Raw genomic sequence first — 24747 nt, forward strand, 5'->3', positions numbered from 1 at the left:
CCGTAGGCTCCAACGCGCCACTCGTCCCGAAGGGTCTTTGATGATGATGATGTGTGGTGTTTTATGGCGCAAGGGCCAGGTTTGGCCAAAGGGCGCCATGACAAGTGGTAATGTTGACGATGTATTATGGATGGCGTGCACAATGAATTCCTCATGGTAGATGTCACATGGCTGTAAAAGGGCCTAAAATCTGTAGCTGTAAGTGGCGTAGAATATATAGTTGCTAAAATAATGACGGTTACTAGGCAGTGATGTGGGCTATGGCAATGAGCTGTCGTTAAAACATTATGCAATAAAACGATACTGACACCAGAGTTTCAAGAGAGCCCTTGAATGCAGGGCTGTTAGTCACGTGCTAAAAATTGCCTGGCCAAATGATTTTCAGAATGTCGGTTTCGGCTGAAAAATCTAAGACTATTTGCAGTTTAAAAAGCGGTTCGTCACTAAGAAAAATGCAGGATGGAGAGGTATATTTTCCCGATACGCAGAAGGGAAATACTTTTTCCTCTCCGTTTCTATTGCAGGGCACTGGATAAGAACATGGAGGACTGCCAGGCTATCGCCGCACCTACTACAAGTAGGAGGATCCCCGCCAGTCAAGAGGTAGGAGTGAGTACTGTAAATGTGTCCTATTCTTAATCGGCAAAGAAGTACTTCCTTGTACCGTGCTGTTTTGTCACTTATCCAATTCCGCAATCTTGGTTTTATAATATGTAACTTATTCAATGTTTGTGTATCCCACTCTGCTTGCCAATGTTTCCTCAATTTACGGCGCAGAAAGGGCTTTAGGTCTGTGGCAGGAATGGGGATATTTCCATATGTGTCGCTAAAACTCACTGACGTAGCGTTTTCGTCAGCAGCTACGTTGCCTTTTATACCTTTATGGCCAGGTACCCAGCATAGAATAATCGTTTGGTTGCAGATATATGCGGAGCACCACAAACTATACAGCTCATTCAAAACGGGATTCTTATGCTTTCGTAAGCTAATTAGGGCTCTCACGACACTTAATGAGTCTGTAAAGACAACAGCCTTAGCGACATTTCTGCGCCTTCTGTGTTTAATAGCCGAAAGTATACCGTATGCTTCTGCCGTAAAGATACTGGTGTGTGGGTTTAGTGGCCCTGATGTTGAAAATGAGGGTCCGAGAGCTGCGTAAGCAACACCAGCAGGAAACTTCGAAGCATCTGTGTAATATTCGTCACAGGAATACTTCGCTTTAAGTTCAAGAAAATGTGATTGTATGTGAGCCTCAGGTGCTTGTTTCGATATTTCTAAGGAGATGTCACATTTGATAGTCTGCCACTCCCAAGGCGGTGGAAGCCGTGTAGGAGCCATTAGGACATTGTGTAAAAGAGGGACTCCTGTATTTCCTGAGAGTGCTTCCAACCGGAGGGACAGAGCAGGCCTAGTGGCCGGGCGGTTACGAAACAGCCTAGCAGTGGACAAGTCGCATATAGTAGCATGACTAGGATGTTTAACATCTGAGCTAACTTTCAGGGCGTACGAGAAAGTTAAATATGTCCTTTGGAAGTGTAATGACCATTCGTTTGATTCGACGTAGAGGCTTTGCACAGGGCTAGTCCTAAAGGCGCCTGTAGCAAGGCGGATACCTAAGTGGTGAATAGGATCTAGCATTTTCAAAGCGCTAGGTGCAGCAGAATGATACACTATTGCTCCGTAGTCAAGCCGTGTTAATATTAGACTTTTGTAAAGTTTTAAAAGGCACCGTCTGTCGCTTCCCCAAGAGGTACGTGACAAGAGCTTCAGGAGATTCATAGTCTTGAGGCACTTTGATTTCAGATACTTCAGGTGTGGCACAAAAGTCAGCTTACTGTCTAAAAGGACTGCTAGAAATTTGTGTTCATGGCTCTGCAAGTATGCCTCTCTTGTTAGAAAACAGGACGCATGTGCTTTTTTGTGGGTTTAGCTTGAAACCGTTTTTGTCCGCCCACATACATAATTTATTTAAGAAAAGCTGTACTTGCCGCTCGCAGATACTTAGGTTACATGATTTGAAACCTATCTGGATGTCATCCACATATACAGAATAAAACATGCTGCGTGGTATGGCAGTCTGGATCGAGTTCATTTTGACAATGAAAAGAGTGCAGCTCAGCACACCACCTTGTGGAACACCAGCCTCTTTCGTAAATGGACGAGACAGAGCGTTACCTACTCTAACACGGAACGTGCGATTGGAGAGGTAACTCTGAATCACGTTCAGCAAGTTGCCTCGAACTCCCATTTCAGACAGGTCACGGAGGATTCCATACCGCCAGGTTGTGTCGTATGCCTTTTCCATATCTAAAAATACTGATTGAAAAAACTGTTTGTGGACAAAGGCATCTCGGATATTTGTCTCGATGCGGACAAGGTGATCTGTTGTGGATCTACCCTCCCTAAAACCGCATTGAAAGGGATCGAGTATCTTGTTGCTTTCAAGAAAATGGATGAGGCGACGGTTAATCACTTTCTCAAATAATTTGCATAGACAACTTGTCAGAGCTATAGGCCTATAACTGTTGGGTGAGGAGGGGTCCTTGCCCTATTTGAGAATGGGGATCACGATAGCTTCTTTCCAGGCAGAAGGAATGTAGCCGGCAGAGAACATGGAATTGAAGAGTGACAGTAGTGTTTTTTGGGTCTCAGGGTGTAAGTGTCTGATCATCTCATACATTATTCTGTCACTTCCTGGAGCGGACTTGTTGCAACAGTTCAGTGAGGCCTGGAACTCAGCCATACTAAGTGGACGATTCTATGCTTCATTTGGTGTGCTTTTCCGACCCATATGCAGCTGTTCTGCTAGTCGCTGGTATTTTAGGAATGTTTCTGTGTGATGAGATGTACTGGAAATGTGCTCGAAATGTGCTCCTAGACAATCAGCTTGGTCCTCAAGAGTGTCTGCTTGTGTGTTTACTAATGGTAGAGGATGAGTTTCGCGGCCTTTTAATTTGTTTACCCTGTTCCAGGCTTTTCTTTCGTCTGTATAAGAGTTATTTCCGGAAATGTATTTTTGCCAGCTATTCCTTTTGGCACGGCGGCGCGTTCTTCTGCCTTCTGATTTGATTTTCTTAAAGCTGATGAGGTTTTCGATAGTCAGAGAGTCACGGAGCTGATTCCAAGCCTTATTCTGTTTCTTTCGTGCTTCCTTACATTCGTCGTTCCACCAGGGAACACGTCGTTTATTAGGCGATGCATTTGTTTGCGGGAAACATATTGACGCTACGTCGAGAATAAATGCGGTTAAATATGACACTGCATCGTCAATACTGAGTGCACGAATATCATCCCAGGTCATATATGTTAGCTCTCCGTATCGCTGCCAGTTCGCTGAGTCAACTTTCCACTGGGGTACATGTGGAGAACATTCGTCCCGTTTCCTTAATTTAAAAAAAATGGGAAATGATCACTCCCGTATGGGTCCTTATGTACATTCCACTCCAAGTACGGCACGACTGTACCTGAAACAATGGATAAATCTATAGATGAAAATGTCTTGTGCGCAACGCTGTAAAAAGTTGGCTCCTTCTTATTTAGCAAGCATGCACCCGTACTGAAGAGGAAGTTTTCAATCAGGCGCCCTCTGGCATCATACCTAGAGTCGCCCCACAAGGTATGATGGCCATTGAAGTCTCCAACGACAATGTAGGGTTTCGGAGGTTGCGCAATAAAGCTTTCAAATTCAGTTTTGGAGAGTTGACAGTTGGGAGGAATGTATAAGGATGCAATTGTCGGCAGCTTACTAAAAAGCACTGCTCTGACTGCAACGGCCTCTAGGGGCGTTTTAAGCTGTAACTGCCGGCAAGCAACACTCTTATCTACTATTACTGCCACCGCCCGACGAGGCAAGGGCCTCGTGGCGGTCTTTTCGGAAAATGGCATACATTCGAAGGAAGTTTGTTTGCGAAGGTTTAAGATGTGTTTCTTGGACACACAGCACCTTTGGGGTGTACCTATGTAAAAGTTCCTTAATGTCGTCTAGGTTTTGGAGTAAACCCCTCACATTCCATTGTATTATCTCTGTATTCATAATGTATGTGTTTTGTGCTGTGTGTCTAAGAAATATAGATTAGATTATCTCACGGGGCCTTTCCAGGCCCCGTGAAACGAGATCTCTCTATCTTACGGACGCGCTCGAGGGACCTGCGCCGTTCCTTGGGCGTCTGAGACGCCGGATTTGTGTTCGTATCCATCACCTCGTCTGTGGCGGTGGATAGTGCCGGCGCAGCGGGCACGTTCGCGGGGGTGGTGGGCCTATCTGCACGCGCAGTGGCCCTGGGTTCAACAGGCTCGAGGGTCTGCTGTTCCTCCTTTGAGGGGGCCCGAACAGCGCTGATGATGATGATGATGTGTGGGGTTTTATGGCGCAAGGGCCAGGAATGGCCAAAGAGCGCCATGTCTGTGGTAGTGGGTGTGCAGTGTAACTATGATTACTATGAAATTGGTGTGACGTGGCTGTAAAGGGGCCTTAAAATATACGCTCCAAAGTGCGTAACATCTGTGTAATAAAATTATGGCGATGACATATGACTTGTACTATGAACATTTCGATGCATTTAAAAAGAATGATACGATAGGTAAAATATATCAGATTATAAGAAATGCTAGAGCACTACTGCCTCCTTAGAGCCCTTGAAAACACAAGGGCCTGGAGGCATGTGCTATGCAAGACAATTATCGCAGTGGCATCCTCTGGAGAGAGGAGGCGCTACGAATGCATGGGACTAATAACATGTAAGGTCACATCTCTGAGGAAACCTAGGACTGTGTCTGTATTAAAAAGCTGTTCTGGACCAAGAAACATTGCAGGATGAAGAGGAATTTGCTGTCGGTATGCTAAGGAAAAATGTCTCTTTCTCTCAGATTCGGCTTCCCGACACTCCAGGAGGACGTGGAGTACGGTCAGCCTCTCCCCGCATCTACCACAGGTTGGAGGCTCACTTCCGGTGAGTAGAAAGTTATGGGTGCCAAATGTGTGTCCTATTCTTAGACGACAGAATAGGAAATCTGTTCGGCGCGATCTTGTAGTAGAGGGCCAGAATCCTAACTGTGGCTTTATCAGGTGGAGCTTATTATCCGTTTCCGCGTCCCACATGTGTTGCCAGTGGGCTCGCAGCTTCCTTCGCAAGAAAGGCCTCAGATCTGTGACAGGCACCTCAGCGGTAGGGTTAGCGGCTCGCGATGCGATCGACGTGGCCATCTCGTCCGCCAGAACATTGCCCTCGATGCTCCTATGGCCAGGCACCCAGCATATAATGATATGCTGGTTAGATATGTACGCTTTACACAAGACGGTGTACAGTTCGTTAAGTACTGGATTTTTCTGTCTATAGAGTGACATCAAGGCCTTCACGACGCTTAGGGAGTCTGTATAGATCGCTGCTTTTGGAAGTTTTGATTTTTTAATGTGCTTCACAGCAGAGAGTAATGCGTAGGCCTCGGCCGTAAATATGCTTGTTTCCGGATGCAGTACGTCGGATTCCGAGAAGGATGGGCCGACGGCTGCATAGGATACCACGGCATTCGACTTCGAAGCGTCTGTGTAGAACTCTGCACAGGAATGTTTGTGCTGGAGTTCTAGGAAATGCATTCTGATTTCGGCCTCAGGAGCGTGCTTTGTAACTTCAATGAAAGATGTGTCTCATTGTATCAGCTGCCACTCCCAAGGAGGTAGCAGCTTGGCTGGATGCATTAGGCGAAGCTCGAGGAGTGGAACATGCATTTCTTCACTATGCTCCCTCACACGCAGCGAGAAAGGCTGTCTTACGGAGGGACGATTGCGAAAGAGTGTAGCATATGTCATGTCATTAACGGTACTAAAACACGGATGTTGAGGATTTGAGTGGACTTTCAGAAAATATGTTTGGCTGATGTATGTTCTCTGGATATGAAGTGACCACTCATTCGATTCTGCATATAAACTTTGTACGGGACTCGTTCTGAAAGCACCAGTGGCCAGTCGGATTCCTAGATGGTGGACAGGATCTAGGATCTTTAGTGCGCTCGGGGCGGCAGAGTTATATACTACAGCACCATAATCCAATCGAGACCGAATTAGGCTCTTGTATAGGTTCGTTAAACACTTCCTATCACTACCCCATGTAGTCTGGGATAGAAGTTTCATTAAGTTCATTGTTTTTAGACATTTTTCTTTCAGATATTTAATGTGTGGAATGAAAGTGAGTCTGTAGTCAAGTATGATACCTAGGAATTTGTGCTGTTTGGTGATAGGTATTCGTTGTCCACACAGTTCTAAGAAAGGATCCGGAACCAGGCCTCTCGTTCTTGTAAAAAGTACACAAGAGCTTTTGTTAGGATTGATCTTAAATCCATTCTTGTCTGCCCACATTGAGACTTTGTTCAGGCCGTGCTGTACCTGTCTCTCGCACTCTGCGAGGTCACAGGATTTGAAAGCTATTTGTATGTCGTCCACGTAGACAGAATAAAAGATTGCCGGTGGTAATCAAGCGCGAAGCGTCTTCATCTTCACGATGAAGAGTGTGCAGCTGAGCACGCCTCCTTGCGGTACACCCGTTTCTTGCGTAAAAGGACGCGAAAGTACATTTCCTACTTTTACCCGGAAGGTACGACTGGACAGATAGCTTCCTATTAGGTTTAGCATATTACCATGGATGCCCATTTCTGACAAATCTCTTAAGATTCCGTAACGCCACGTCGTATCGTACGCCTTCTCCATATCGAGCAATATGGATAAGAAGAATTGTTTGTGTACAAATGCGTCCCGGATATTTGCTTCTACACGTACAAGATGGTCAGTTGTGGAGCGCCCTTCTCGGAAGCCGCACTGATAGGGATCAAGGATTTTGCTCAGTTCAAGGAAATGGATGAGTCGCCGATTAATCATTTTTTCAAACACCTTACAAATGCAACTTGTGAGGGCTATCGGGCGGTAACTTGCCACTGAGGAAGGGTCCTTGCCTTGTTTCAAAACAGGGACCACAATGGCTTCCTTCTATGCGGTTGGAAGGTACCCTGCATCCCAAATGGTGTTGAAAAGTGTGAGTAGTGTAACCTGCGTGTCATTGTGTAAGTTTTTGAGCATTTCATACATGATTCTATCAGATCCTGGTGCGGAGCTGTTGCATACGCTCAAGGCAGCTCTCAATTCAGCAATACAAAAAGGACGGTTGTAAGGCTCATTCTCTCGACCTTTTCTTGTTAATGGCTTACGTTCTTCTGTTTCTTTGTATTTGAGAAAGGACTGTGTATAATTTGTTGGACTTGACACGCTCTCAAAATATTCCCCAAGTGAGTCTGCCTGGTCTTGCAGTGTATCGCCCTGTGTGTTTACCAGGGGGAGTGAATGTGTTTTGCCGCCCTCTAATCCTATTTACTCTGTTCCAGGCTTTGGCCTCATCCCTAAACGAGTTAATACTCGATAGATACTTTTGCCAGCTTTCTCTTCTGGCCTGTCGGCGGGTTCTCCTACCTTGGGATTTTACTTTATTAAGGTTGACAAGATTTTCTGCAGTGGGCGAAGCGCGTAGCAACCCCCACGCTTTGTTCTGATTCGTACGTGCGATTCTGCATTCATTGTTCCACCACGGGACATGCCGTTTGCATGCCGAGCCGCTTAATTCACATATGCACTTAGATGCGGCATCTATTACGAAGGCTGTGAAGTACTCCACAGCAGCATCGATTTCTAAAGAAGACATGTCATCCCATGATATAGTAGTTAAGTTTCGGAACCTCTCCCAGTCTGCTGTGTCAATCTTCCACCTGGGAGCCTGTGGCGGATATTCGTTTTCTTTAGATGTTCTTATCAGTATGGGAAAGTGGTCGCTTCCGTAAGGATTGTTCATAACTTCCCATTCGAGTTCAGGCAGAATGGACGAGGAAACTATGCTCAGGTCAATAGAAGAAAAGGTTGTGTTTGCTAGGGAGTAATACGTGGGTTCCTTCTTATTCAGCAAGCACGCACCTGAAGAAAAAAGGAACTGTTCAACGAGACGACCTCGCGCATCTATACGAGAGTCGCCCCAGAGAGAGCTGTGTGCATTGAAATCGCCAAGAACAACATAAGGTTCTGGCCATTGATCTATCAAGGACTGAAATTCGTGTTTGTTTAGTTGGTAATGCGGGGGTATGTAAAGCGAGCAAATGGTGATGAGTTTGTTTAGTAGGACAGCTCGAACCGCCACTGCTTCAAGGGGCGTTTGTAGCTGTAAATGTTGACACGCTATACTTCTGTGAGTGACTATGGCAACACCGCCCGATGATGCGACGGCATCATCGCGATCTTTGCGAAAAGTTAGATGCTGTCGAAGGAAGTTTGTGTGTTTGTTTTTTAAGTGTGTTTCTTGTAAACACAGCACTTTTGGATTGTGTTTTTGTATAAGTTCCTGCACATCATCAAGGTTTCTGAGAAGACCTCTGACGTTCCATTGGATTATTTGTGTATTCATATTGGGAGTTAATAGGTGCTGTGTGTACAGAAACAGAAGTAGTGATAATGGAAATTACAGTGATTAAATTACAGAGCCCTTTCGAGGCCCTGTAACGGGAGTTCTGCCCTTTCTGGAGCGTTCGAGCGAGCCTCGCCGCTCCTTAGGCGCTTGGTGCGCCTTGAGGACAGGTGTTGTGTCCATTGCCTCGTGTGAGGCGCCGGGCACGTGCTCTTGCGAGCGAGAAGTTTTCAGAGGGAGTCCCGCCATGGAGGGCAAGACCCCTGCGCCCACCAGCCCGGAAGTTGATGGGGCTCCCTGAGGGATTTGGCTACGCCGGCCGTTGCCAGCGCTGGGAGGGACCTGGGAGGTTGAGGCAGCCTCGGCTGCGCCCACCTGCGCGTTTGGTGGTCCCTTCTGCTCGGTTGGTGGAGCAGCCCTAGCTGCGACCACCATGGGGGCAGATGGCGTGACTGCCGACTCACTGCTTGTGGGTCGGACAGCCGCCGGAGGCCGTTGTGGCGCTGCCCCCTGACGCGCCACTTCGGCAAAGCTTTTCTTTGGCAGGTATGCTACCCGCCTTCGTGCCTCTTTAAACGATATATTCTCTTTTACTTTTATGGTTACAATTTCTTTTTCCTTCTTCCAGGAGGGACACGACCGCGAATACGCGGCGTCATCCCCATCACAGTTTACACAGTGTAGAGAGTCCTTACATGCTTAAGTGGCGTGTTCAAGGGCACTGCATTTCGCACATGTTTGGCGGCCTCGGCAGCTCTGCGAGTTGTGGCCAAAACGTTGGCATTTGAAACATCTCAAGGGATTTGGCACATACGGTCTTACACGAAGCTTGATGTACCCGGCCTCGATTGACTCGGGCAGGACACTTGAATTGAAGGTGAGTATTAGGTGGTTGGTCGGAATTTCTTTACCGTCTCGCCTTATCTTGATTCTTTTGACATTTATGACATTCTGTTCGCTGAAGCCCTCCAAGAGCTCAGCCTCAGTGAGCTCCAGCAAATCATCGTCCGAGACAACGCCGCGGGAGGTATTCATCGTGCGGTGCGGAGTTACTACTACTTGGGTCTCCCCAAATGATACTAGCTGAGGCAGTTTCTCAAATTGCTTCTGATCGCGGAGCTCCAAGAGGAGGTCTCCGCTAGCCATCCTCGACACCTTATATCCTGGACCAAAAACTTCGGTAAGAGACTTAGATACAAGGAACGGGGAGATTGTTCGGACTTGCTTAGCTGGTTTTTCAGAGTGGATCACGTGAAAACGAGGGAAGAATTCTTTTTGCCGACCAAAAAACTGGAATACATCATCGGTGCGCCCTCTTTTGTCAGGGCGATCAGGAAGCGGAGGGAAAGAGGTTGCCATAAAGGGATTGAATTTTCGGCAATAACGCCAGCCACCCACCGTGGAGTCCTACAAGGGGACGTTACAGGGACTGTAAGAACAGGTCCTGCAAACGCCAGCTGTACGTTATCACTATAACCAGATATGAGATAACCTAGGTTGGTTATTCACACAAGGTTAACCCTTGCTGCCTGGAAAATTGGAAGTGAGCGGAAGTTAGGAGAAGACAGGAAAGATGGAAAGTAAGAGAAAGACGAAGGTTGGAGGGAGAGTGAGAGACAGGAAAAGGCAACTACCGATTTCCCCCGGGTGGGTCAGTCCGGTCAGTCCTGCGGGGTGTCACTGACTTGGCACAAGTAAGCCGGCCTCGACAGTTCTGTGAACTGTGGCCGAAACGTTGGCACTTAAAGCATCTGAGAGGATTGGGAACGTATGGCCGAACACGAAGTTTGATATAACCAGCCTCGATGGACTCGGGAAGGACACTTGAGCCGAAGGTGAGTATCAGATGTTTCGTTTTGATCTCTTTTCCGTCTCGCCTCATCTTAATTCGTTTAACATTGATAACATTCTGGTCATTGAAGCCCTCCAAGAATCCAGCCTGAGTGAGCTCCATCAAGTCATCGTCAGAGACAACAGCACGGGTGGTGTTCATCGTGCGGTGCGGGGTTATAATTATTTGGGTTTCCCCAAATGACACTAGTGTTGACAATTTTTCATATTGTTTTTGATCGCGGAGCTCCAAGAGGAGATCACCGCTTGACATCCTAGACGCCTTATATCCAGGACCCTATATCCAGGTCAGTGACTTCGAAACAAGGAAGGGTGAGATAGTTCTTACTGGCTTATCTGGTTATGCAGAATGGATTACATGGAAACGCGGGAAGGATTCTTTTTGGCGGCCAAAAAATTGGAAGACTTCATCGGTGCGCCCTCTTTTCTGAGGGCGATCAGGTAGTGGAGGGAAGGAAGTAGCCACGTGTGGACGTGTACTTTTCGGCAGCAACGCCAGCCACCCACCATGGAGTCCAACAAGGGGACGCTGCAGGGCCTGAAAAACAGGGCCTGCAAACGCCAGCTGTACGTTGCCACTATAACCCAATATGACATAACCAAGGTTGGCTACTCACACAAGGTTAACCCTTGCTGCCGGGAAGGTCGGAAGTAATGAAGAAATGAGAAGGAGACAGGAAAGGTGGAAAGTAAGGAAAAAGACGAAGGTTGTAGGGAGAGAGAGACAGGTAAAGGCAACTACCGATTTCCCCTGGGTGGGTCAGTCGGGGGGTGCCGTCTACGTGAAGCAGAGGCCAAAGAGGTGTGTTACCTCCGCCGGGAGGCCTTAAAGGTCCAAACACCCGGCATCGGCTCAACCTCCAGGATCCCCTTTTCCCCGGACACGGCTAAGCCGCGCACGGCTACACGCGGGAGGGTCCAACCCTCGTGTGCTCGGGTCCGTGGTGTCGCAACACACCAAACGCCTGCTGACGCAGACGCCCCTGCGGGGGAACAGCGCTGGCTGTTCCGGCCGGGGGGGGGGGGCTGGTGGCGTGACCGCCGTCACACTCTGTGTGACTTGGGCGGCCGCCGAATGATGTAGCTCTGCCCCCCGGCGCGCCACATCGGTGTAAGACGGACTAGATTGGTTCATCGAGAAGCGCTTGTGCGCCTCTTGGAAGGAAAGGTTCAGTTTGATTTTGATTTCGATGATTTGTTTTTCTTTTTTCCAGGATGGGCATGAACGGGAGTACGCTGGGTGATCCCCGTCACAGTTAGCACAATAGGTGGAGGAAGTGCAAGTGTCAGATGAGTGCTCGTTTGATGCACATTTTGCACAAGTAGTGCGCCCTCGGCAGCTTTGTGAACCGTGCCCGAACCGCTGACACTTGAAGCATCGGAGTGGGTTAGGAATATATGGCCTTACACGGAGTTTGCAGTATCCTGTTTCTATTGAGTCCGGTAAGTTGCTAGTTCCAAAAGTTAAGATTATCTGTTTTGTGGGGATTTCCTTGCCGTCACGCCTAATCGTTATTCTCTGGACCTTTACTACATTTTGATTTTGCCATCCCTCAAGTAGCTCACTTTCACTAAGATCGAGCAAGTCATCTTCAGAGACGACACCGCGGACAGTGTTCAAAGATCTGTGTGGGCCTACTGAAACTGGAATGTCCCCAAAAGCAATTAGTTTTGACAATTTACTGTACTGTGTCTTGTCACGAAGTTCAAGGAGGAGATCGCCGCTTCCCATTTTAGTTACTTTGTAACCTGGGCCGATGGAGTTTGCCAATGATTTTGTCACAACAAAAGGAGATATTGTTCGGACTGTATTGCTTTCATGTTGACTGTGAATAACATGGTATTTTGGGAATGTTTCTTTGTGACTCATGAAGAAGTTGAAGGAATCTTCGGTGTGCCCCCTCTTGAAGGAGCGATCAGGGAGTGGAGGGAAATTTGATTCCATTAGTAATAATAATATATTCGGCAGGGATGGCCGCCGCCCACCATGGAGCCCAACCAGGGGATGACACAGGACGGGAAGTATTTAGTTCTGTGCACGCCAGCGGTACATCCCCACTATAACCAAATACCTATATCCGAGGTTGGGCATAATGCACAAGGTTAACCCTTGCCGCCAGGAAATACGGAATAGGAAGTGAAGAGAAGACAGGAAAGATGGAAAAGTGGGAGAGAAAGACAAAGAATGGAGAGGAGGACAGGAAATGGCGACTGCCGGTTTCCTCCAGGTGGGTCAGTCTGGAGGTGCCGTCTATGTGAAGCCGAGGCCAAAGAGGTATGTTGCCTCCGCCGGGGGGCCTTAAAGGTCCAAACACCCAGCATCGGCTCAAGCTCCAGGATCTCCCTTTCCCCAGACACGGCTCAGCCGCGCACGGCTACACGCGGGAGGGTCCAACCCTCGTGTGCTCGGGTACGTGGTGTTGCAACACACCAAACGCCTGTTGGTTTGTCAACCAACACAGTGAATGGTGGTTGCTGATAACTGTGAAGTGGCGGCCATACAAATATGGGCGAAATTTCATAACAGCTCATACTAAGGCGAGGCATTCCTTCTCAGTTGTGGAGTAATTAGCCTCTGTGCGTGAGAGAGTTCTGCTTCCATAGGCGAGTACTCTTTCTGTGCCCTCCTGCCACTGCACAAGAACAGCTCCCAAGCCAAAATTGCTGGCATCAGTGTCCAGCAATGTAGGAGCGGTCTCATCAAAGTGAGCAAGCACTGGAGGTGTCTGGAGACGTGCCCGCAAGTCAGTGAATGCACCTTGCTCTTCGTCGCCCCATACAAAAGCAACGTCGTCTCTCGTAAGGCGAGTTAACGGCGACGCAATGCGAGCCAAGTCCGCAATAAACCGCCGGGAATAGGCACAGAGGCCCAGAAAGCGCCTGACAGCCTTTTTATTGGTTGGTACCGGAAACTGTGCTACGGCCGCAACTTTCTCAGGATCTGGGCGAACACCTGCGTGGCTGACGACGTGACCGAGAAACTGTAGTTCCCCGAAGCCAAAGTGGCACTTCTCCGGCTTCAGGGTGAGGCCGGCGGATCGGATGGACTGCAGAAACGCTTCGAGCCGTTTGAGGTGTTCTTCAAAAGTTGCGGAGAACATGATGACGTCGTTCAGGTACACTAAGCAGGTTTTCCACTTCAGACCCGAAAGCACAGTATCCATGAGGCGTTGGAATGTAGCAGGGGCAGAGCACAAGCCGAAAGGCAAGACTTTAAATTCGTATAGGCCGTCTGGCGTCACAAAAGCAGTTTTTCCACGGTCTCTCGGATCTACCTCGATTTGCCAATATCCGCTTTTTAAGTCCATTGAAGAGAAGTAACGCGCGTGACGAAGCCTGTCGAGTGAATCATCTATACGGGGAAGCGGGTGCACGTCTTTCTTTGTCACTTGATTTAGTTTTCAGTAGTCCACGCAGAAACGCAAGCTGCCGTCTTTTTTCTTAACTAGAACTACAGGAGATGCCCAGGGACTCGTTGATGGTTGAATCAAGTCGTCTTCCAGCATTTTTGCCACTTGTTGTTGTATGGCGTCACGTTCTCTGGGAGCCACACGATAAGGATTTTGGTGAATTCGTATTGCCGTATCCTCTGTAATTATCCGATGCTTGATGATGATGATATGTGGTTTTTTTAATGGCGCAAGGGCCAGTTATGGCCAAAGAGCGCCATGACAAATGGTAATTTAAAGAATTTATTCTGAATGGCGTGGACGGTGAACTTATTATGGTAGGTGTGACATGGCTGTATAAGGGCCTAAAACTTTCGCTCTAAATGACGTAAACATATAGCTAGTAAAATAATGACACTGATTAATTATGGACGTGGACGATGGCAGTTGTGTTTTGATAAAAACATAAGACCAGACAACAGTTACACTCAATCATCAAGACGGCCCTCGAATGCAAGGGCTGGTAATCACGTGTTAAAATTTCCTGGCCAAATTATGTTCAGAATGTCGGTTTCAGCTAAGAAATCTAAAACTATTTGCAGTTTAAAAAGCGGTTCATCACTAAGAAAAAATGCAGGGTGAAGTGGTATATTTTCCCGATATGCAGAAGGGAAATACTTTTTCCTATCTGTTTCTATTGCAGGGCACTGGATAAGAACATGGAGGACAGTCAGGCTATCGCCGCACCTACTACAAGTAGGAGGATCGCCGCCAGTCAATAGGTAGGAGTGAGTACTGTAAGTGTGTCCTATTCTTAAACGGCAAAGAAGTACTTCCTTGTACCGTGCTGTTTTGTCACTTATCCAATTCCGCAATGTTGGTTTTATAATGTGTAATTTATTCAATGTTTGTGTATCCCACTCTGCTTGCCAATGTTTCCTCAATTTACGGCGCAAAAAGGGCTTTAGGTCTGCGGCAGGAACAGGGATATTTCTATCTGTGTCGCTAAAACTCACTGACGTAGCGTTTTCATCAGCAGCTACGTTACCTTTTATACCTTTATGGCCAGGTACCCAGCATAGGATAATCGCTTGGTTGCAGATATATGCGGAGCACAACAAGCTATACAGCTCATTCAAAACGGGATTCTTATGCTTTCGTAAGCTAATCAGGGCTCTCACGACACCTAATGAGTCTGTAAAGACAACAGCCTTAGCGATATTTCTGCGCCTTATGTGTTTAACAGCCGAAAGTATACCGTATGCTTCTGCCGTAAAGATACTGGTGTGTGGGTTTAGTGGCCCTGATGTTGAAAATGAGGGTCCGAGAGCTGCGTAAGCAACACCAGCAGGAGACTTCGAAGCATCTGTGTAATATTCGTCACAGGAATACTTCTCTTTAAGTTCAAGAAAATGTGATTGTATGTGAGCCTCAGGCGAGTGTTTCGATATTTCTAAGAAGGAGATGTCACATTTGATAGTCTGCCACTCCCAAGGCGGTGGAAGCCGTGTAGGAGCCATTAGGACATTGTGTAAAAGAGGGACCCCTGTATTTCCTGAGAGTGCTTCCAACCGGAGGGACAGAGGAGGCCTAGTGGCCGGGCGGTTACGAAACAGCCTAGCAGTGGACAAGTCGCATATAGTGGAATGACAAGGATGTTTAACATCTGAGCTAACTTTCAGGGCGTAGGAGAAAGTTAAATATGTCCTTTGGTAGTGCAATGACCATTCGTTTGATTCGACGTAGAGGCTCTGCACAGGGCTAGTCCTAAAGGCGCCTGTAGCTAGGCGGATACCTAAGTGGTGAATAGGATCTAGCATTTTCAAAGCACTAGGTGCAGCAGAATTATAGACTATTGCTCCGTAGTCAAGGCGTGTTAATATTAGACTTTTGTAAAGTTTTAAAAGGCACCGTCTGTCGCTTCCCCAAGAGGTACGTGACAAGAGCTTCAGGAGATTCATAGTCTTGAGGCACTTTGATTTCAGATACTTCAGGTGTGGTACAAAAGTCAGCTTACAGTCTAAAAGGATTCCCAGAAATTTGTGTTCTTGGCTCACAGACAGCCGTTCTCCATTTAGATCTATTGTGGGGTCCGCAAGTAGGCCTCTCTTAATAGAAAACAGGACGCATGTGCTTTTTTGTGGGTTTAGCTTGAAACCGTTTTTGTCCGCCCACATACATAATTTATTTATGCAAAGCTGTACTTGCCGCTCGCAGATACTTAGGTTACATGATTTGAAACCTATCTGGATGTCATCCACATATACAGAATAAAACATGCTACGTGGTATGGCAGTCTGGATCGAGTTCATTTTGACAATGAAAAGAGTGCAGCTCAGTACACCACCTTGTGGAACGCCAGCCTCTTGCGTAAATGGACGAGACAGAGCGTTACCAACTCTAACACGGAACGTGCGATTGGAGAGGTAACTCTGAATCACGTTCAGCAAGTTGCCTCGAACTCCCATTTCAGACAGGTCACGGAGGATTCCATAGCGCCAGATTGTGTCGTATGCCTTTTCCATATCTAAAAATACTGATAGAAAAAACTGTTTGTGGACAAAGGCATCTCGGATATTTGTCTCGATGCGGACCAGGTGATCTGTTGTGGATCTACCCTCCCTAAAACCGCATTGAAAGGGATCGAGTATCTTGTTGCTTTCAAGAAAATGAATGAGGCGACGGTTAATCATTTTCTCAAATAATTTGCATAGACAACTTGTCAGAGCTATAGGCCTATAACTGTTGGGTGAGGAGGGGTCCTTGCCCTGTTTGAGAATGGGGATTACGATAGCTTCTTTCCAGGCAGAAGGAATGTAGCCGGCAGAGAACATGGAATTGAAGAGTGAGAGTAGTGTTTTTTGGGTTTCAGGGTGTAAGTGTCTGATCATCTCATACATTATTCTGTCACTTCCTGGAGCGGACTTGTTGCAATAGTTCAGCGAGGCCTGGAACTCAGCCATACTAAATGGACGATTGTATGCTTCATTTGATGTGCTTTTGCGACCCAAATGCAGCTGTTCTGCTAGTCGCTGATATTTGCGGAATGTTTCTGTATAATGAGATGTACTGGAAATGTGCTCGAAATGTGCTCCTAGACAATCAGCTTGGTCCTCAAGAGTGTCTGCTTGTGTGTTTACTAATGGTAGAGGATGAGTTTCGCGGCCTTTTAATTTGTTTACCCTGTTCCAGGCTTTTCTTTCGTCTGTATAAGAGTTAATTCCGGAAATGTATTTTTGCCAGCTATTCCTTTTGGCACGGCGGCGCGTTCTTCTGCCTTCTGATTTGATTTTCTTAAAGCTGATAAGGTTTTCGATAGTCGGAGAGTCACGGAGCTGATTCCAAGCCTTATTCTGTTTCTTTCGTGCTTCCTTACATTCATCGTTCCACCAGGGAACACGTCGTTTATTAGGCGATGGATTTGTTTGCGGGATACATATTGACGCTACGTCGAGAATAAATGCGGTTAGATATGACACTGCCTCGTCAATACTAAGCGCACGAACATCATCCCATGTGATATATGTCAGCTCTCCGTATCGCTGCCAGTTCGCTGAGTCAACTTTCCACTGGGGTACATGGGGAGAACATTCGTCCCGTTTCCTTAACTTTAAAACAATCGGGAAATGATCACTCCCGTATGGGTCCTTATGTACTTTCCACTCCAAGTACGGCACGACTGTACTTGAAACAATGCATAAATCTATAGATGAAAATGTCTTGTGCGCAACGCTGTAAAAAGTTGGCTCCTTCTTATTTAGCAAGCATGCACCCGTACTGAAGAGGAAGTTTTCAATCAGGCGCCCTCTGGCATCACACCTAGAGTCGCCCCACAAGGTATGATGGGCATTTAAGTCTCCAACGACAATGTAGGGTTCCGGAAGTTGCGCAATAAACCTTTCAAATTCAGTTTTGGAGAGTTGACAGTTGGGAGGAATGTATAAGGATGCAATTGTCAGCAGCTTACTAAAAAGCACTGCTCTGACTGCAACGGCCTCTAGGGGCGTTTTAAGCCGTAACTGCCGGCAAGCAACACTCTTATCTACTATTACTGCCACACCGCCCGACGAGGCAAGGGCCTCGTTGCGGTCTTTTCGGAAAATGGCATACATTCGAAGGAAGTTTGTTTGCGAATGTTTAAGATGTGTTTCTTGGACACACAGCACCTTTGGGGTGTACCTATGTAAAAGTTCCTTAATGTCGTCTAGGTTGTGGAGTAAACCCCTCACATTCCATTGTATTATCTGTGTATCCATAATGTATGTGTTTTGTGCTGTGTGTCTAAGAATGTAGATTAGATTATCTCACGGGACCTTTCCAGGCCCCGTGAAACGAGATCTCTCTATCTTCCGGACGCGCTCGAGGGAGCTGCGCCGTTCCTTGGGCGTCTGAGACGCCGGATTTGTGTTCGTATCCATCACCTCGTCTGAGGCGGTGGATAGTGCCTGCGCAGCGGGCACGTTCGCGGAGGTGGTGGGCCTATCTGCAGACGCAGTGGCCTTGGGTTCAACAGGCCCGAGGGTCTGCTGTTCCTCCTTTGAGGGGGCCTGAACAGCGCTGGCTGTTCCGGCCGGGGGGGCTGGTGGCGTGACCGCCGTCACACTCCGTGTGACTTGGGCGGGCGCCGAATGATGTAGCGCTGCCCCCCGGCGCGCCACATCGGTGTAAGACGGACTAGATTGGTTCATCGAGAAGCGCTTGCGCGCCTCTTGGAAGGAAAGGTTCAGTTTAATTTTGATTTTGATGATTTGTTTTTCTTTTTTCCAGGATGGGCAAGAACGGGAGTACGCTGGGTGATCCCCGTCACAGTTAGCACAATGGGTGGAGGAAGTGCAAGTTTCAGATGAGTGCTCGTTTGATGCACATTTTGCACAAGTAGTGCGCCCTCGGCAGCTTTGTGAACCGTGCCCGAACCGCTGACATTTGAAGCATCGGCGTGGGTTAGGAATATATGGCCTCACACGGAGTTTGCAGTATCCTGTTTCTATTGAGTCTGGTAAGTTGCTAGCTCCAAAAGTTAAGATTATGTGTTTTGTGGGGATTTCCTTGCCGTCACGCCTAATCGTTATTCTCTGGACCTTTACTACATTTTGATCTTGCCACCCCTCAAGTAGCTCACTTTCACTAAGATCGAGCAGGTCATCTTCAGAGACGACACCACGGACAGTGTTCAAAGATCTGTGTGGGCCTACTGAAACTGGAATGTCCCCAAAAGCAATTAGTTTTGGCAATTTAGTGTACTGTGTCTTGTCACGAAGTTCAAGAAGAAGATCGCCGCTTCCCATTTTAGTTACTTTGTAACCTGGGCCGATGGAGTTTGCCAATGATTTTGCAACAACAAAAGGAGATATTGTTCGGACTGTCTTACTTTCATGTTGACTGTGAATAACATGGTATTTTGGGAAGGTTTCTTTGTGACTCATGAAGAAGTTGAAGGAATCTTCGGTGCGCCCCCTCTTGAAGGAGCGATCAGGGAGTGGAGGGAAATTTGATTCCATTAGTAATAATAATATATTCGGCAGGGATGGCCGCCGCCCACCATGGAGCCCAACCAGGGGACGACACACGACGGGAAGTATTTAGTTCTGCGCACGCCAGCGGTACATCCCCACTATAACCAAATACCTATACCCGAGGTTGGGCATAATGCACAAGGTTAACCCTTGCCGCCGGGAAACTAGGAAGTGAGGAGAAGTGATGAGAAGACAGGAAAGATGAAAAAGGCAAGAGAGAAAGACGAAGATTGGAGAGGAGGACAGGAAAAGGCGACTGCCGATTTCCCCCGGGTGGGTCAGTCCGGTGGTGCCGTCTACGTGAAGCCGAGGCCAAAGGGGTGTGTTGCCGCCGCCGACGGGCCATAAAGGTCCAAACACCCGGCATTGGCTCAACCCCCAGGATCCCCTTTTCCCCGGACACGGCTAAGCCGCGCACGGCTACACGCGGGAGGGTCCAACCCTCGTGTGCTCGGGTACGTGGTGTCGCAACACACCAAACGCCTGCTGACGCAGACGCCCCTGCGGGGAATTATCCGATGCTTCGTTAGAGGCGTCCGTCCGACGCTGGACGTCGACGCAAAGCAGTCATTGAACTTCGACAATAGCGTGAGAAGCCGCTCTCGTTCGTGCTGCGACAAAGCAGTGCTGACGTCGAGTGCAGAAGCTGGGCCTTGCGTAGGTGCTTCTTTGAGTAGCGAACAGCAGCCTCGAACATCCGCAACACCATCAAAATAAGCCACAGCCATGCCCTTTGGAAGGTACCGTCGCTCTGTGCAAAATTGGTTAGTAACAAGTTAGTGGGCCCGTCGGTGACATTTACGATTCCTCGTGCGACCGAGATACCGTGAGTAAGCAACAACGTGGTTATTTGGTCAGCAACTCCCTCGCAATGAAACGGTGCGTCACATGTTACCGTAACAAGGGTGCATGATCGAGGTGGGATGACGACATCGCCTTCTGCTAGACGAAAGGAGTTGCGTTGCGGCGACAAGCTCCCGTTACGCCAGCATTACTTCCATGAAAAACATACTTACATTACCGCAGCTTTCATTGCGCCGTAAATGTTTCAGACTGTGTCTTTTCCACAGGCTGTATCACCACAACCCACTATTAAAGGATAATCTTATTACTCGCCCTTCATACATTTCATCCCGTTTCAATCACATGTTTAAAGTTAGTGTTCCATATTTGAGAACAAAAATGTGTCATGGTTCTTTTATTCCTAAAACCAGCGCTGACTGGAACGGCCTTCCTCCCTCCATCGCTGCCATTTCTGACGTTGGCAAATTCAAGACTGCTGTATTTTCTGCCGTTTTGTAATACCTACTATTGTATAATTATGTACAGCTTTTTTTTCACTTACCACTCCTTTCTGTGATGCCTTCGGGCCAGGAAAGTATCCGAAATAAATAAATAAATAAATGGACCAAACCAGGGCTCTTATAAAACGTCACCATGCGGTCCGGAATGTTAATTACGGCGCCGTATTCTTTCAGGAAATCCATTCCAATGATCACATCCTTACAGCACACAGAAAGAACGATGAAAGTGGCCACAAAAGAAGAATCCCGGATGCTAATTCTAGCAGTACATCTTCCAATACGCATCAGTAATTGCCCGCCTGCCGTCCTTATGTGGGGTCCCGTCCATGGCGTCCTTACTTCAGACGGAGGACGAGTTCCTGACTCATTATAGAGAAGTCGGCACCAGTGTCGACTAACGCTGTCACCGGCTGTCCATCCACCAAAACATCAACGTCGGCGCTCACAATTTCTTCGGTGTCGGGGTTTATCGGCTTCACGTCGTTCTGCGGCGAGAGTGTCGGCGAGAGTGTATTTTTATTGTCTTGCAGTGGGCCTGCAACCTTACCCCCAGAGGTCGCCGCCTTCAGTTTCCCCGGCATGGGCTGGGCGACCTTCGTCCTCGGAGGTCAGCAAAAGTACGTCCAGTAGGGAAGGCATCTGACGTGGAGGGATTGGAGAGGGCGACCGACGGTCGAAATCGGACTGAACATGCGGCACAGATTCGTCATTCGGGTGCGCTATTGGAGGCCCCTGAAAAGCAGTTTCGTCGCGGCGTAGCATGGAGTCGTCATTTGCACGTCGACCATACGACCACGGACGAAAAGGTCGAAATGATGTGTCGCGATGCCAGCAATGACGCTAAATGCGGCCGACGCCTCCGCAGTGAAAACAGAGTGGGCGCCTATCGCAGTGCGCCATAAGTCGGTTCTCCGAAATTGCGGCCGTCCCGTAGTGTCGTTTTGCGGTGTTGAAGAAGGCGCTGTGAACGGCGGCTGGTGGTATGACTGTAGCTGCGTGACGGGCGCGCGCCTCGAAGCCTCCTCTTGCGGCGGCGACCAAGGAGCGACTGTCGGAGGCTGGTGGTACGGCGGTGTGGTTGTAACGGGTGGTGGACATCGGACAGCGGCTGCGTAGGTCATGGGACGCTGGTGATCTTGCAGATCGGCTGCCGGTAACACCTGACTGGTTTCGTCACGCACCACTCCGGCGATTGACGCTACGGGTCCATCCACTGTCGGTGTCACAATCTTTTGAATTTCTTCTCTGATGAGTTCTCTGATCAATTCCCGCAAGGGGTTCTGATACTCGCCAGTCACTGCGGCGGCACTGATTGTGGTGCTGGTGGACAGTCGATCGTACTGTCTGCATCTCTGAGGAAGGGCCCGCTCAATAGCCGTAGCCTTTTTGATAAAGTCAGCGACGGTGCCTGGGGGATTCCGCAGAAGTCCCACGAACAACTGCTCTTTTACACCTCGCATGAGGTAGCGCAACTTTCTTTCTTCAGTCATTGTCGGGTCGGCTCTACGAAAGAGGCGGGCCATGTCCTCGGCGAACATTGTTACCGACTCATTAGGTTGTTGTACCCGTAGCTCCATCATCTGCTGGGTACGGTCGCGTCGGTCGGCACTCGCAAAAGTATCTGTGATTTTCTGACGAAAGGTATTCCATGTCGTTAGGCTAGCTTTGCGGTTTTCGTACCAAGTACGGCCGCTGTCGTCAAGGGGGAAATAGACGTGGGAGAGGTTTTGCTGCTCAGCCCACTGATTAATCTGTGCGACGCGTTCATATTTGTCAACCCAGTCTTCAATGTCTTCGAAGACTGCTCCGCGATAGCGGTCGGGAACCAGAGGATGCAGAACGGTTACTTGCTGTGGACTGGAAAATGGGCTGCTTTGGGGCGCTTGCGTTGGGCTGGTTTCGGCCATTGCGAGATGTGTTGAGCTCCTAGAGGGAGGTGGTTGGAGAGGGCAGAACTCCGGGGCAAGGCGTAGCAGTCGACGACTAAAGCGATGCACGGGTGTTGTAACTGGTGATAACGCGTCCGGGCTAGAGGAACGACTCCCAGAAGGACTCCCGAGCATCAGGCGCGGTCAGTACCCCGCACCTCCACCTGTGTCGCAATACAACGCGGACAGTAGACAGGGAGACGTTCAAAAACCGCAGGACAACTTGCTCAAATACAAAACAGGCCAGAGACACGTCTTCTTCGTCCTTGCCGAAATCCCGCTGACCCACTAGACGAAGTCCGTTAATGTCCCTATCTTCGTTGTCGTCTGCATAGAAGATTAGACGCGTCAATATGCAGGAAGTGCTTCTGATTGTACGGTATGCACAGTTCATTACAATGCAGCCCACTATAGCAAACTAACTACAAACCGATGAACATCACCTTTTAAACAAATCATAGTGTGTGCATGTAGTACCTCGAAAAAGTCTGCACTGACACTTTTCCTATGTAGACACTGCTAAGAGGTTTACATTTTCTTATCACATTTAATTACACTTAGGCACTGTGATTAAGACAATGCAAGGCCCTCACTACCGTCAGGTACATTATACTGAAGCGATGTGCCATTTTTCAGCTAGTAACTTGTCCTGGATGAAAGCCTCAAGAGTAAGAAATCCCCAGACAGTAATGCCTCTAGCTGGCACTATAGGCGTAAACAAATGAAACAGCTAGGTGTCAAAGTGAACGGGCAGCTTTATCTGCTTGAGTTATAGATATACACGCATGTCATCTGTGTGAGTACATTTTTATGCCTGAATATTCTGACCAACAAAAACCACCTTCCAATGTCTGGTATAAGGAGAGAGATGAAACTGTCGTCCCTCGGCGGCTTCATTAGCCGGTGGCCTCAGTCAAGGCCATCTCTGTCATGCTATGTGATGCAGATAAGATGTATGCTGTATTGTATTGCTGCTGGAGTAGGGTGGAGGTAATTAGCCACCCAGTCTTGAGGGGGGATGACTGTAGAAATAGGAAAGAGGGATGAGGTAGTGTGGGAGGTGGAGGATGGCATATATCAATAAGCTATAATAGTAATTCAGTCAGAGACAGCAATGTACGCATAAAGGAGAAGCTTCTGTGAGACCTCAAAAGGTGAAAACTGGCTAGGGTTGGGATGGTCTGTCTGTGCCTTGCGCTGATGGTGCGTTGTTGACGTGTGATGTGCGGGTGAAGGACAGGGAACAAGTGCCAAGAAGACCTGTATGAGTCGAGGGAAAGTGAGGCGGTGAGGCTCATCTAGGTAGATCCGGAGGTGACGACAGCCCGCAAAATAATTTATCGGGCAATCAGGATCTGGGATGCAGACTATTTCAAAAGGTGAGTTACGCATCAGACTCCAGCAAGTGACGATGGAGTCCTAGAATATAATCATCTTCAAGGTAGTGAAAGCTGAGGGAGTGTGGGTGATGGCCGTTGTAAGAGCGTATTATTCCGCTTTGGGGATAGATCGATGGGAAACAGGATAGCTGCGTGCATGGTATTTTAATGCTGATCTGTGAAAGCTATGGTCATATATATGTGTTTGAGACGAGCTAACACCTGTATAAAGATAGGCTGGTGTGGATTACGGGCAGTGTAGTTGATGTATTCTGCAATGCTATGGGCTAAACTTAGTAGTGGATGCATGAGCTGAGGCGGTAGTGATACTTGAAGTTGTGTGCCAGTAGCAGCAGCGAGAGCCATTTCGCATCATCATCATCATCAGCCTGGTTACACTCACAGCAGGGAAAGGCCTCTCCCATACTTCTCCAACTATCCCGGTCTTGTACTAATTGTGGCCATGTTGTACCAGCAAACTTCTTAATCTCATCCACCCACCTAATTTTCTGTCGCCCCCCTGATACGCTTCCCTTCCCTTGGAATCCATTCCGTAACGCTTAATGAGCGTCGGTTATCTTCCCTCCTCATTACATCTCCTGCCCATGCCCATTTCTTTTACATGATTTCAACTAAGACGTCATTAACTCGCGTTTGTTCTCTCGCCCAATCTGCCCTTTTTGCAAGCCTCTAGCAAGAACCCTTTTTGCAAGCCTCCAGGTTTCTGCCCCGTATGTGAGTACTGCTAAAACACAGCTGCTATACACTTTCCTATTTCTGCGCCGTATGTGAGTACCGGTAAGACACAGCTGCTATACACTTTTCTATTGAGGGATAGTGGCAACCTGCTGTTCATGCTCTGAGAATGACTGCCGAACGCGTCCCAACCAGTTGTTAACCTTCTGATTATTTCAGTTTCATGATCCGGATCCATGGTGACAACCTGCCCAA

Source organism: Dermacentor andersoni, chromosome 7 (assembly GCF_023375885.2).
Source record: "Dermacentor andersoni chromosome 7, qqDerAnde1_hic_scaffold, whole genome shotgun sequence".
Taxonomy (NCBI): domain Eukaryota; kingdom Metazoa; phylum Arthropoda; class Arachnida; order Ixodida; family Ixodidae; genus Dermacentor; species Dermacentor andersoni.